Consider the following 12569-nt stretch of genomic DNA (forward strand, 5'->3'; position numbering starts at 1 on the left):
AGAAGGAAATGATATTTGTAAGAAAGGGCCTTCAAGTTTAAAGGTAAGTTAAACATGTTGCATGATAGAAAAGGATTTCTGACTTGAAGTCGGGGAGCTGAGTTCTTGGCTTGGTTCTGTCTTGAAGAATCCTGGGCAGTTAGTGACATCTCTGCAAAATCAGAGGATTTAACCTGATAATTGCGAGTGTCCATCACAGCCCCCAGTGCTAAACTGTTTGACGTCAAAGCATTTTACCCCACAAGTCCATTTCAGTCCTAGGTGGGTAGGTATCTATGGAATCCACACGATCCGGAATAGGACTAAAAATGGTGTATGGCGGTTGTTATTAAGATCTCTACCTGTCTTGTTCTGGCACCTGAGTAGCCCTCATTCTCACTTGCCCTTTCTCACAACCCACCCCACTCCCTGCCATTAGCAAGGCAGAACCTGATGACAGCTTTGCTCCTTTTCTAGAACGTAAGAATTTTTTTCTCTGATCTCTTCTTCAGGAAACAGGCCGAAAGGGCTAGCATGGCCAGCTCTTACCTTCCATGTAACTTAATTTCTGTCCTAGAATCCTCCCCCAAAATATAATCACATTCATGTACATAAGTTATGGTGACGCCAGCAGTTCTAACAGATGTGTGTCCAGCCTCAGCTGGCTTTCCACCCTGGCTATTCTGGGTCAGCTGGTGGCTTTCCGTCAGACAGTGCTTCAGAGGGCCCGTGTCCTTTCATTCTGTGGCTCCGCCATCTTCTCTATGTACTTTTCAGGGTCACTACATTTGCCTGAAACAAGACAACGGAAAGAGCATGGAGTGTCATTAGTGGAAACTTGGTATGGGCCCAACCTGCAGACAGTGTACACTGCTTTTGTTCCCAGTCCCCAGGTATCTGGGAAGCACAGTCTAGTTCTCTGCATAATTGGGAGAGGAAAGAGGTTTGATCAACAGCTACCTCGCACAGGAGTTCTCACATTGTAGAGTGCGTCAGAATTACCTGAAGGGCTGTTCACACCTAGGTTGCTGGACCCCAGACCCAGATGTCTGATCCAGTAGTTCTGAGCTGGGCCCATTTCTTTTTTTTTAAGTATGGTCGGTATACAGTATTGTATTGGTTATATTAATTTCAGATATACAATATAGTGATTGGACATTTTTATACCTTACAGTGTGATCACCCCACTAATTCTCATAGTCCTCTGTCACCAATCAAGCTTATCACAATATTACTATTTCCCTCCACATTTTTCAACCATCACCCTACTCCCCTCCCCCCTGGCAACCATCCCTTTGGTGGCTGTTTCTGTGAGTCTGCTTTCATTTTGTTTTATTTATTTATTTATTTATTTATTTATTTATTTATTTATTTATTTATTTATTTATTTTTACATTCCACATGTAAGTGAAACCATATGGTATTTGTCTTTCTCTGACTTTTTCCATTTAGAGTAATACCTTCTAGGTCCTCTACGTTGTTGCAAATGACAAGAGTTCATTCTTTCCCTATTGCTCCATAATATTCCATTGTGTGATATGCATACCACATCTTCTGTACCATTCATCTATTGATGGAAAATGGTATGGAGATTCCTAAAAAAACTAACAATAGGTCTACCACACAACCCAGCAATTTCGCTTCTGGGGATTTATCCAAAGACTATGAAAACACTAATTTGAAAAGACAATATGCAGCCCATGTTCACCGTAGCATTATTTACAGTTGCCAAGACGTGGAAGCAACCCGAGTGTCCATCCATGGATGAATGTGCATTTGTATTAAGTTCCCCGGAGAAGCTGATGCAGATTCGGGAATGACACTTTGGACTCTGCCAAGATAGTGCATCTTTACTACATGTCTTAATCACATCACATACTTTTTGAGGACTTGCCATCTTTATTTGAAGGGGAAGAGAGGAGGGCAGATGACCAAGGAGCGGGAAACATGGCTTGAGAAGGAAGTGGGTGCTCCAAGCACAAATGACCCGGGTGCTGGTCTTGACCTCGCTGAGCTGTGTGACTCTGGCAAGTGACTTCATCCCTCTGAACCTTGGTTTCCTGTACGTGAAATGGGGATGATAACAATATCAGTTCTGCTTAAAACGGACTGTTGAGCTCAAATGAGATAAATAAGGGGAGAGACGATGACCTTAGGAGAGGATATCTGAATTCCCCTTTGGCAAGAGTTGTCTGCTGTGTGGAAAATAACAGTTTACTTGAAGGTGGACAGTGACACTTTCAGTGCAAGGTCTGAAAGAAGAAGAAAGGAAGTAAAAGTGCTCTGAAAGAGACATAGCTGGGAACTTGGAAGAGGGTGGGAACGAAGTCGCAAGGGCTGTAGTTTGCCAGAGCACTTGTTAGTATAGGGATGGCTCCTGTTCAATTCTCAGTCATTTGTGTTTCTGGATGTAAAGCCTGTGTCTCCCCAAATATTCAGCAAAGTTGTAGTGGTTTTGTTGATGGAAATCAGTGAAAAGAAAACGAGTTCTGCATCTGGTTCCGTTCAGAGCAGAGGCACGGGGATGCCTGGGGTGTGAAGCAAGGAGTGAACATGGAGGATGTCTGAGAGCCAGAGTTTACTGTGGAAGCCCAAGCCCCTGAAATGTGGTTGTGAACCAAAATAGAAAAAGCTAAGGTAGAGGCAATAGCACTTATTTGAGATCAAAGAATAACTACCGTGTTTCCCCGAAAATAAGACCTAGCTGGACGATCAGCTCTAATGCAGTTTTTGGAGCAAAAATTAATATATTAATATTTTTGGAGCAAAAATTGAAATAAGACCCAGTCTTATTTCACTATAATATACAACTGGGTATAATATAATGTAATATAATATAATATAATATAATATAATATAATATAATATAATATAATATAATACAAGACCGGGTCTTATATTAATTTTTGCTCCAAAAGACTCATTAGAGCTGATTGTCTGGCTAGGTCTTATTTTCGGGGAAACACGGTATTACTATATTATTGACTATATTCCCAATTGTGTACTTCACGTTCCCATGACTGTTTTCATAATTGCTAATTTGTACTTCTTACTCCCTTTCCCCTTTTCACCCATCCCCTCCACCCCCCTCCCACCTGCCAACCATCAGTGTTCTCTGTATCTATGAGTTTGTTTCAGTTCTGTTTGTTCATTTATTTTGTTTTGTAGATTCCACATATAAGCGAGATCATGTGCTATTTGTCTTTCTCTGACTTATTTCACTTAGCCTAATGTTGGGCTTTTAAATTTTAATCTTTTATTTTAAATTTAGGTGTGGATGCATTTTTCTAAAAACTACAAAATCACCCAAGCAGCACAAACTGAATTTCAAGGTTAGGGAGTTTTTCTAATAATCATTTATGGTCTAAGCATAAATGATGAAGTCAGGTATGTATTGTACGTGTAGGTACCAACCTGAGACTACATTTAGATTGCTAAGAGTTGGATCAAAAACAGGGAAACATTTTCTAGGCTTAGTTAGAAATGCTTTTAGAAAGCTTTAATTATTATTTCTAAAGAATGTTGCAGTGTATGCACTCAGATATTTTTTGGCAAAATGGTTTAATTGGTAGAGATTCCATCTCACGTAGGATTCTGTTTCCTATGCGTTCTGTTTTGAAATGATTAGAGTAGCCTCTCCCTTAATATTATCATGGTCTAATTTATGAAAAAGTGTCAATTCTGCATTTTTACCCTGGAGAGTTATTTTCCCCCAAGCCTCTGCCTTTTGGAGTATTTGCAAAGCTCTGCAAATGACAGACACACCCACAAGGTGAAGAATCTTCTTTGTGTCAGTCCGTTCTGGGTTTCTGATGAGCGTTCTCACTGAATATTTAACTCTCTCAAAACTGCTTACCTGTGCTGTGGATCAGTGAGACATCTGGGGGAACTGTCACTACTTTACATAAGTTTCTCTTGCTAAATAAAAATGAAAGTAACAAAATATGGCGTGAAAGAAGCCTAAGGTTATGCTTTTAAAACATTTGCCTTTACATGCTTTTTCCATTTAAAATAACCCGAAAAAGTAGTGAAATAGTTGAGATTGAGGAAGGATTTTATGCAGATCAGTGAGGCTGACAGATAACATTTTCTTGCAAAACTCTTAGGAATTTTCCTCTGCAGACCCCTCCATAGTCAGTGATAAATAGTCAAAGCCCAAAGGAAAACAATTTCTTATTGTTAATAACTGACCGGTTTGGTAAGTGGGTGAGAAGGGAAGGAGAGGGGCGAGAGAACTTCTATTGGAGGGAAGCTAAAGTCAGGTAGAGATAACAACTCAAGGCCCTGAGACTATAGTTCAGGCTTCTCATAGCATTTTAAATTAGTACTGTACAGGATTTGTGCTCAATCCCATTTCTACTGTGGAGAAAATAGGCCCCCGAATTAGAATGAAATGTACATTCACTGCTTAGAGATGACGCCCAGTGACTCTCTAAGAATGTGTGGGTGAAAAACACTGCTTGTGTAGCTCGCTTAATCCCTCTTCCCCTCTCCTTTGAGTGGCCTACTGCACCCAGTGGAATCCACCCCCCGGCACCCCCTGTATTTATTAAGCTCACTAATGTATGGGGGTGTCTTTGCCTGGTTAGTGTAATAGGGAAAATTGCATTTGCTTATCTATCACAAATGAAAATCACCTGGGGAATAAAAAGAGCATTTTCAATTCTGCTACCATTATTTCAGAAGCAATCAAATGAGGAGGAATGAAAGTCAAACGCAGGGAAAAATGCTGATGGATTGGGCAATCTGCATGGCTCTCGGGGACCATCATTATTCCACTGTTCAAGAGGAAAATGCACATTTGAAAAATGGCAAATTCCGTCGCATGCTCTTACTCACTTCCTGCAGCAATAATAATTATGGAGGAGGTACAGTTCAGACTTCACTACACACTCATGTCTTGTTTGTTTGTTCCAAGGGATAGTAACCTAAATCTTATGTAACATTAAGTGAATATTCCTGCCCCATTGGACTATAGCTCCTAGATGATTTTCAAATATTGGTATTCTGCAGCAATCATCCAGTGAATGATGAGGTGAAGGTAAATGCCACAGCCACAAAGAGCAAGAGGCTTGACATTGTCTTTCTTCTAGAACATTCTGTCCTTTCATCCCAGATCTTAAAAATAGGTTCTCTGTCTGCACTTTGTGCATTTTTGTACCTTTATGATCTGAAGGTGATTTTGTTAATACAGTAAATCTTGGTTGACTGATACTTTAAGAAGATGCTTTTTCTGGGTAAACTAAAAGCCTGACATGGCTCTTCCTGATGTTCTTAAATATTTTATTAGCAATGTCTCTTCTCCACCCCCTTCCTATTCATAGTCTCCTTCAGCTTAATGATATTAAAGCAGGTGTTAGCGTTGTCAAAACTAGGGTTTCCATTAGAAACAATCTCTGAGAATGTGGTGTGTGTCTTTTTTTCCTTATTTTTCTCATTATTAGCTGTCACTGGCTCCAAAGGCCTATATGGCAGTTTGCAGACATGTACAGAGGGTGCCAATAAAATATACACATTTTAAGAAAGGAAAAAACTGTACTAAAATTACATTGATGGTAACCACTTTGAGCACCTCTTACAGTTGCAGAAATCAAATGTGACTTGTATTCTTTTTTTATTGGTATATATTGAGTATTACAATTTTAATAATTTTTTCCTTAAAACGTGTATACATTTTTTGGTACTCTATATATACATAAGTATATATACATATAGATATACTTATGTATACTTATATATACATATATATTATATATATATATATATATATATATATATATATATATATATATATATATATATGTATTCTGCTTGAAACCAATGTTCTGAGAGTTTTCGAGCCATGAAAATCAGGTATCATCTTTTTTACATTTTTTTTAGCTTTCAGAATGTGGATTGTGGGTTTCTCTTACTCTTCCTAATTCTGAAGAAAGCCCACTCTCCAACCCCACCTCCCTGCTCTTTCCCCTCTGGTACTGGACGGGGCAGGGCTAGAGAGGAAAGACGGTCTTGCGGGGAGGTTGAGGCACATTTATACATCAGTCTTGATGTTTGGGAAGAAGCTATTGCGTCACCGACAGCTCCTTAGATTACCGATGGCTCAGAAATTCTGTCATTCTTCACTTTCATTTGTAACATGTTCTCACAAACAAATTGGGGCTGGAGATTCAAAGTACTTTTTACTGGGGGAAGCTAGGAATAGCTTTCCCTCCTTTTAGTGTTTTGACAAGAGAGAATTGAAGAGACAGAGCAGAGAAAGAAATATAAGAAAGATATAACAGGGAAATGACGCCTCAGGGTCACCTGCCTCAGAATGGCACAGAAGCAGAGCCTTAATAGGGGGTGAGGAGAGTGTCATTGTCCGCTTTATTTGAAGTGACTTAAACATCCCCAGCTCTTTCCCACCTTTTATTGAAATACGATATATATACAGAAAAGGGCATAGGTCATAAGCATGTAGCTGGATGCATTTTCACAAATTATCACACCGTGTAATCAACACCCAGGATAAAGCACAGCCCAGAGAGCACTGAGTAGCCGCTTTGAATTCCCTTCCAGTTACCACCCTCACTCCCAAGGGTGACCACCATCCTAACTTTTGGCAGCACCAATTTGCTTTGCTCGCTTTTTGTTTTTTAATGGAAATGGAATGAATCCGTATGCACCCTTTGGTCTGGCTTCTTTTATTCAGTACTGTGTGTGTGAGATGCCTCCGTGTTGTGGCATGGAGTTTTAGCTTGTGTATTCTCCCACCTTCTGTGAACTATCTTAATTTGATGTTAGACTTGTGAACCCCCATTTTTTTCTTTTCTTTGGGAGATGGGAGCAGTGAAGAGCACAGAATGGAACTAGGATGGCTGTGTTGCAAACCCAGTTCTTCTATTGATTAGATGTATCACCTTGGGTAGGTTACTTAAGCTTCTTCTGTTGCTTTCACATCCCCATCTGTAAAATGGGGACAGTAATGATAGTATCTTCCTTGTCAGGTGAGTCCCTAATGAGGTAGATGTTTAACTTGGATAAATCATGTACAACATTTAGGAGAGCGCCTGGCATGTGGACAGCATTCTGTACATATAAGCTGTTACTAATTCTCTGACTTGGACTGCACTTTCCTCCAGCATTGCTTCCATTTCCGAGCACAGAATGGGCGAATACACATGCCGACAGATCAAAAGTAGGGAAGAGGTGCCTGTGACAGAATTAAAAGAGGTTCTTGACGTCGTTTGCCCTTTGCTCCCACTCATTTTAGACTTAAGTACCTGCATTTAATGTTCAGTGGTTTATTGTTGAGTTAAAAGCCCTCATGATTCACTGGAAATCTAATAGATGAAAACATTTTGTGTATAGTGATGAAAACCTTTATTTTGTGATACAAAGATACAGAGAAGTATGAGCTGTAAGAAGCTCCACGCTTTTATGCTTTCATCAACTCCCCTGGCCCGTTATTTACTGTTGGTGTTGACTGCACAGCACCGCTTTTGCAGTATTTACGATTTGGGGTGTTGTGTGGGGGTGGGTACGGGGCGGAGAATGATCTCCCTTCCCCTCCCCTTCCACTTCCATCGCCACTTCTTTATGCCCAGGACCAAGATGACCTTGAACACTGGTGCAATATCATTTACCTACAAAAAAATGATACATTAATAAATACTAAATAATTTACTTCTCCTTCTCCTGCCTCTCTCTTGATGTTTCCTCAACTATCCTCAGACTCAGGAAAGAGAGTCTCTCAGACTTGGATAAGTGTTTTCTGGAAATTGTAATTCTTTTTGCAGGACTTTAGAATGTGTATAGATATTTTATTATTTAAATTAGACATTAAACTTCCTCGGTACATTGCTTGTGTTTTGTCATCGTAAAATAAGGCAGCTTAGGTCTGTAAAAAATGGTCGAATATGCCACCAGGTGCAGTGTATTCCCGAGAAAGTGGTTCAAGACAGTTCAGACAAAAATTGCAGTGTTATCGTTTATTGCCTCAGTTTAAAAAGTCCTTTGTGTTTTTCCCATTTTCAATGGTATATAATGTGTGAACAAAGAATTTCTAGAAGATAGGACACAGATATTATAGTCTTAAGGGTAGCTATTTTTATGGAGACACTCTTGACCAGTTTCTCACATCTAAAATTATAAGCAGTGTTTCAAAATGATAGTTTATCTTACAGTACAAATCACTGAACATTTTGGTCAAAGTAAATATAGAACCATCTTGGTCTCATTAACTCCTTATGTTGTGAGAAAGCAAATATGCCCATGGACACATATGATGCCAGTAAACTCAGTTTTGAGTCAGTTTATCTATGAGAAGCAAATTTTAAATATTTGAATACATCAAGTTCCATGGAAATCAACCCAAGGGGGAAAAAGGAAAGAGAGTGTAAGTTCACTGCATAATATAATTGTATAGAGTTCTCATGATTCTAGCCAGGGTCCCCTTTAGAGTTTCAAGATGAAATTCAATTAGTGATATTAAAAGCATGTTTTGGGGTTATATGCTGTTTTGGTTTTGCTTCACACACTTACATCACCATCCATTCTTAAAGTTTCTTCTCCTCGGCTAATGTTTATGTATACCATTTGGGTGGATAAAATAATGTATGACCTTTGTGCACTAGAGATTAACTCTAAAGATCCACTGTACCCAGGGAGTGATTTCAGAGGAGTTAGGGTGACCCAGGTTTGCCTGGGATGGTCCAGTTTTAGTACTGAAAGGTCTCTGTCCTGGAAAACCCCTCGGCCTGGGCAAGCTGGGATGCTTGGTCACCCTAAGGGGATCTCCTGACCCCCAAGAAGTTTATCACTGCCTTGTCAACGAATCTGAAATGAGTCATTTACATGGATCGTTGTATTTTTAGGAGTCCCATGATAAAATATAAATTAAGGTAACACATTAATATCAGTTTTTATCACGTATTTATTTATTTTTGACTGCAAGTACGTTTATCAGCTATGTGGTTTCCACTGCAGACAGCAGAGAGCTGAGCCATGACAGAGGAGTAATTATTCACAGTGGGAGGAAAGGAAAAGAACACCCATTTACTAAGCACCTACTACGTGCTAAGGAGTTTGAAGGGCACGTAATAGAAATAGTTCATAAATAAGGCCCTGGGCCTCAGGAAAAGGAGTGATGTAGGGTTAGAGAGCGGGAAAGGTGAGGAGTGAATCCTCTGAAAGAAGAAAGTCATTCCTTACCTGAGTGGAGGAGGTAGACCTGAGGTCACACCCAGATCTGCTCTTGGGCTCCGTATCTTTCTAACAATGGAATTGTGACCAAAAGTCTTCACCCGTGAAACTAGCTTTCCAGGTCCTTCCAACTGAGTTCTAATCCTGTTCTCACAGGGATTTTGTGTTTTGTGAAAATTAAATGAAATAGTATGCATAAAATCCTAGGGATAGTGCCGAGTCCCTAAGAGGCGGTGCATACATTGAAGCTGGTCCTTCTCCTGGTGCTGTTACATTTGCTCAGGGACACCTGCCCGGGAAGCCGTGGCCTCGGAGGTGCTGATAGTCACCACCAATTGCAAGAGCCCATCACTGTTTTGTCTCTTGGACTTGTAGGCCCTTTGGACAGGTAGGCCCTTTGGACAGGTAGGCCCTTTGATGCCTTTGCTTGTAATCACTGGGTTTATTGTTGCGTATATGCATGTGGATATACAAATAGCAAAGACAAACAATTGAATTTGTTTATGAATCATAATCACAGGAGCACAGATTTTCTTCTGTGCTCCATTCTGAGGTCTGTTCTGTCAGGGTCCTCTCGGCATCAACTCCATGCCTCCAATTGTTACGGGTATTACGTTACCTGTAAGGTGCTATATAAATGCAAAATCATGAAAAAGGAGGAGAATTTTGGGCGTGTCCAGATCTATCCTTCATTTTCCTCCACATAGCTCTGCCTGAACATTCTTTATGATAGCAGCAAAATAGGTCACATGAAAGGGATGTCATCCGGCTGGGATGTCTGGTATTCATAGGTGAACCGATGGCCGAAACCATCATCAGATTTCACTAGCAACGTTTTAGTGATATAGTCATATAACATTGAAATTGTAATGAAATGTAACTTGCCAGGTACTCATGGATTTAAAATGAAAAAAAGAATACCATTTCCTCCTATGGATGCCAATTTATAGTTTCCCATTTTTTTTTTATATAGGCGCCTACTAAAGATAGGTACAATATTTGTGGCTCGAGGAGAACATTTTTAATCCACTTATATTTCGCCAATAAATACTACAGTACATGTAAACACTTGAAATTGATCTTTAAAGCCTTGACCTGAAGGTGAAGAACAGAAAATCACAGGTTGTGAAATGTGTAAGGGAGGTGGTAGCAGGGAGTAGTGAGTACAAACCCCTCATGGTACCAACGCGGATTTTGTATTGAGGTTGCATACACATCTTAGATGAGTCACATTTAGGTCTTTTAATTTCAATTACTTTCCATTCCATTCCATGTCTTCCCTAAGAAAAATCGCAACAAACGATATTGGAATCGGGTTCGAAGGAGAGAGAGGGGACAGAGGAAAACCTCCCAGAATGCCCAGGACAGTCCAATAGTTCTGATAACTTTGAAATGCTGGTAAAACAAAGATATAATTAATATCATCAGGAGGTTCAACAAAGTAATCTTTAGAGTAGAATCCAGAGTGCACAGCCATGGCTTCCTATTGAACCCTAGTGAGAATTCTAAGGGAATGACAGATTACTGATTATTTACCTGATAACCTATGGGGACACTGTATTTTCTTTTTTTTTCTTCTGGAAAATAAAGAAGTGAAAGCAATGGTAAACTATGCCCCATTTATTTCTGAGTCTTTGCCCTATTTAGTTCAGAGTTTCTCAAAGTGAGGTCTCTAGATCACCAGCATCAAAATCAGTGTAATGCTTGTTAAAAATGCAGGTTCCTGGGCCATTTCTCAAACTTACTGAATTACATTCTCCGAGGGTTAGAACCTGAGAATCAGCCCTTTATGTAACTTCTCCAGATGCGTCTGAGCATAACATCCTGAAGAACCGTATTTAAGTCTTCTATGTTTGATTAATGGTTTGATATTGCAGATAAAGGGAAGGATGGTTTTAGGCATCACTTACATTGACAGGTGTTAGAAGAGGTGGCTGGACTAAGTGTTCTCTATGGTGATTTTTGGTTCCCTTGTCATGTGAAATATGTACTGCACCATATGGGGCAGAATCTGAAATGCCTACTAGAGGCATTTCTTGGATCCTAAAAGAAGGTTGAGTCTGTAAGAGGAGGCTGTGTTGAGGCAGTTCTTTCCCATAACCCTATGGGATTTGAGTAATGGCCATCATGGCTGTTAGAATTCTGTAGGATCGATAGCCCTTAGAGATGGAAAGATGATGCCTCTGAGCAGGAATTGGCATTTTTTTTTTTTTCTGTAAAAGGCCGATACTAAATATTTTAGGCTTTGTGGGCCATACCTTCTCTGTAGCAGGTAGTCTGCTCCACATTGTAGCGTCAACACAGCCATAGAAATACAGGAAAGATGGAGCTTGGCTGGGTTCCAGTAAAACTTTATTTACAGAAATTTTATTTACAGTGTCATTGGCCTGTGGGCCATAGTGTGCGGACCCTGCCAGAGAACATGTAGTGGGTGATTCAGCCAATATCAAAAGGAAGAGACCACAGCAGGTACACGGAATAAATGTTGGTAATCTGTATTTCTATGAGAACGTTGATAAAGTAGGTAAAATAAAAAGATGGGTGTGGTATTTCTTTTGCTTTCTGTCCCTATTTGTGAGTAACGAAACAGCGTGGTAGATTTTATAAATGGCCACAAATTGTCCTCGCCTCCAGACACGCAGCATTTCCACAGCCCTTTGATCTGGACCTGGCATGGGCTCTGTCCAGGACAACGCAGCGAGGGGCTGTTGTGTGAGTTACAACCCAAGGCCTCTAGAGGCCTTGAGGCTTCCATTGTGATGCTAGAAATCTCCAAGGAGAATGAAAACCCTGGAGAGAGAGGCCCCAGATGCCTCTGAACTTTCCTGCCATGTCAGCCGAGCCGCACCTCTGAGGGAACCCAGGTCAGAAGAGGTAGACCCAGCCCAAATGACCCAGAGGCCGAACAGTAACAGCACGGCCTGTACCTCACGTTATTGCGCTGTGCTTCACAGATATTGCGTGTTCTTTAATTTTTTTTTAAACAAACTGAAGCCAGACACCTCCTAGCCAAAAGATTTCTCTTTGCTTGATAGCGGCAGCCTGGAACTGTACCCGCAGCCCCCAGGGGTGTGCCTGCGATGGTTTTCCTTTTAAGCTAGTACGTCTTAGTGCGTTTTATTGCAGCATTAGGTGACGATACACAGAGGAACAGGAGCCTGAGCTGAGAATGAAGGGGAAGGGGGGCGTCTGATGAGCGAAGAGAAGTGGGAAATGGGGAAGGTATGAGACGGAACGACGACGAGTATCCTAGGGCCACCGAGCCGGGATGCAGCAGAGTCCTGGGAAGTCATTTGGGGCGGATGAACTTAAAGTGGTTTAAAGTAAGGCCAGCCAGAACGGCGGGGTGGTGTCCGCGGCGATATCCAGCTGTGCGAGGCCAGGCAACGGTCAGTGGAGAGTAGGCC

The sequence above is a fragment of the Rhinolophus sinicus genome, chromosome 6, assembly GCF_057876585.1.
Source record: "Rhinolophus sinicus isolate RSI-liver-muscle chromosome 6, RSI-T2T, whole genome shotgun sequence".
NCBI classification, from domain to species: domain Eukaryota; kingdom Metazoa; phylum Chordata; class Mammalia; order Chiroptera; family Rhinolophidae; genus Rhinolophus; species Rhinolophus sinicus.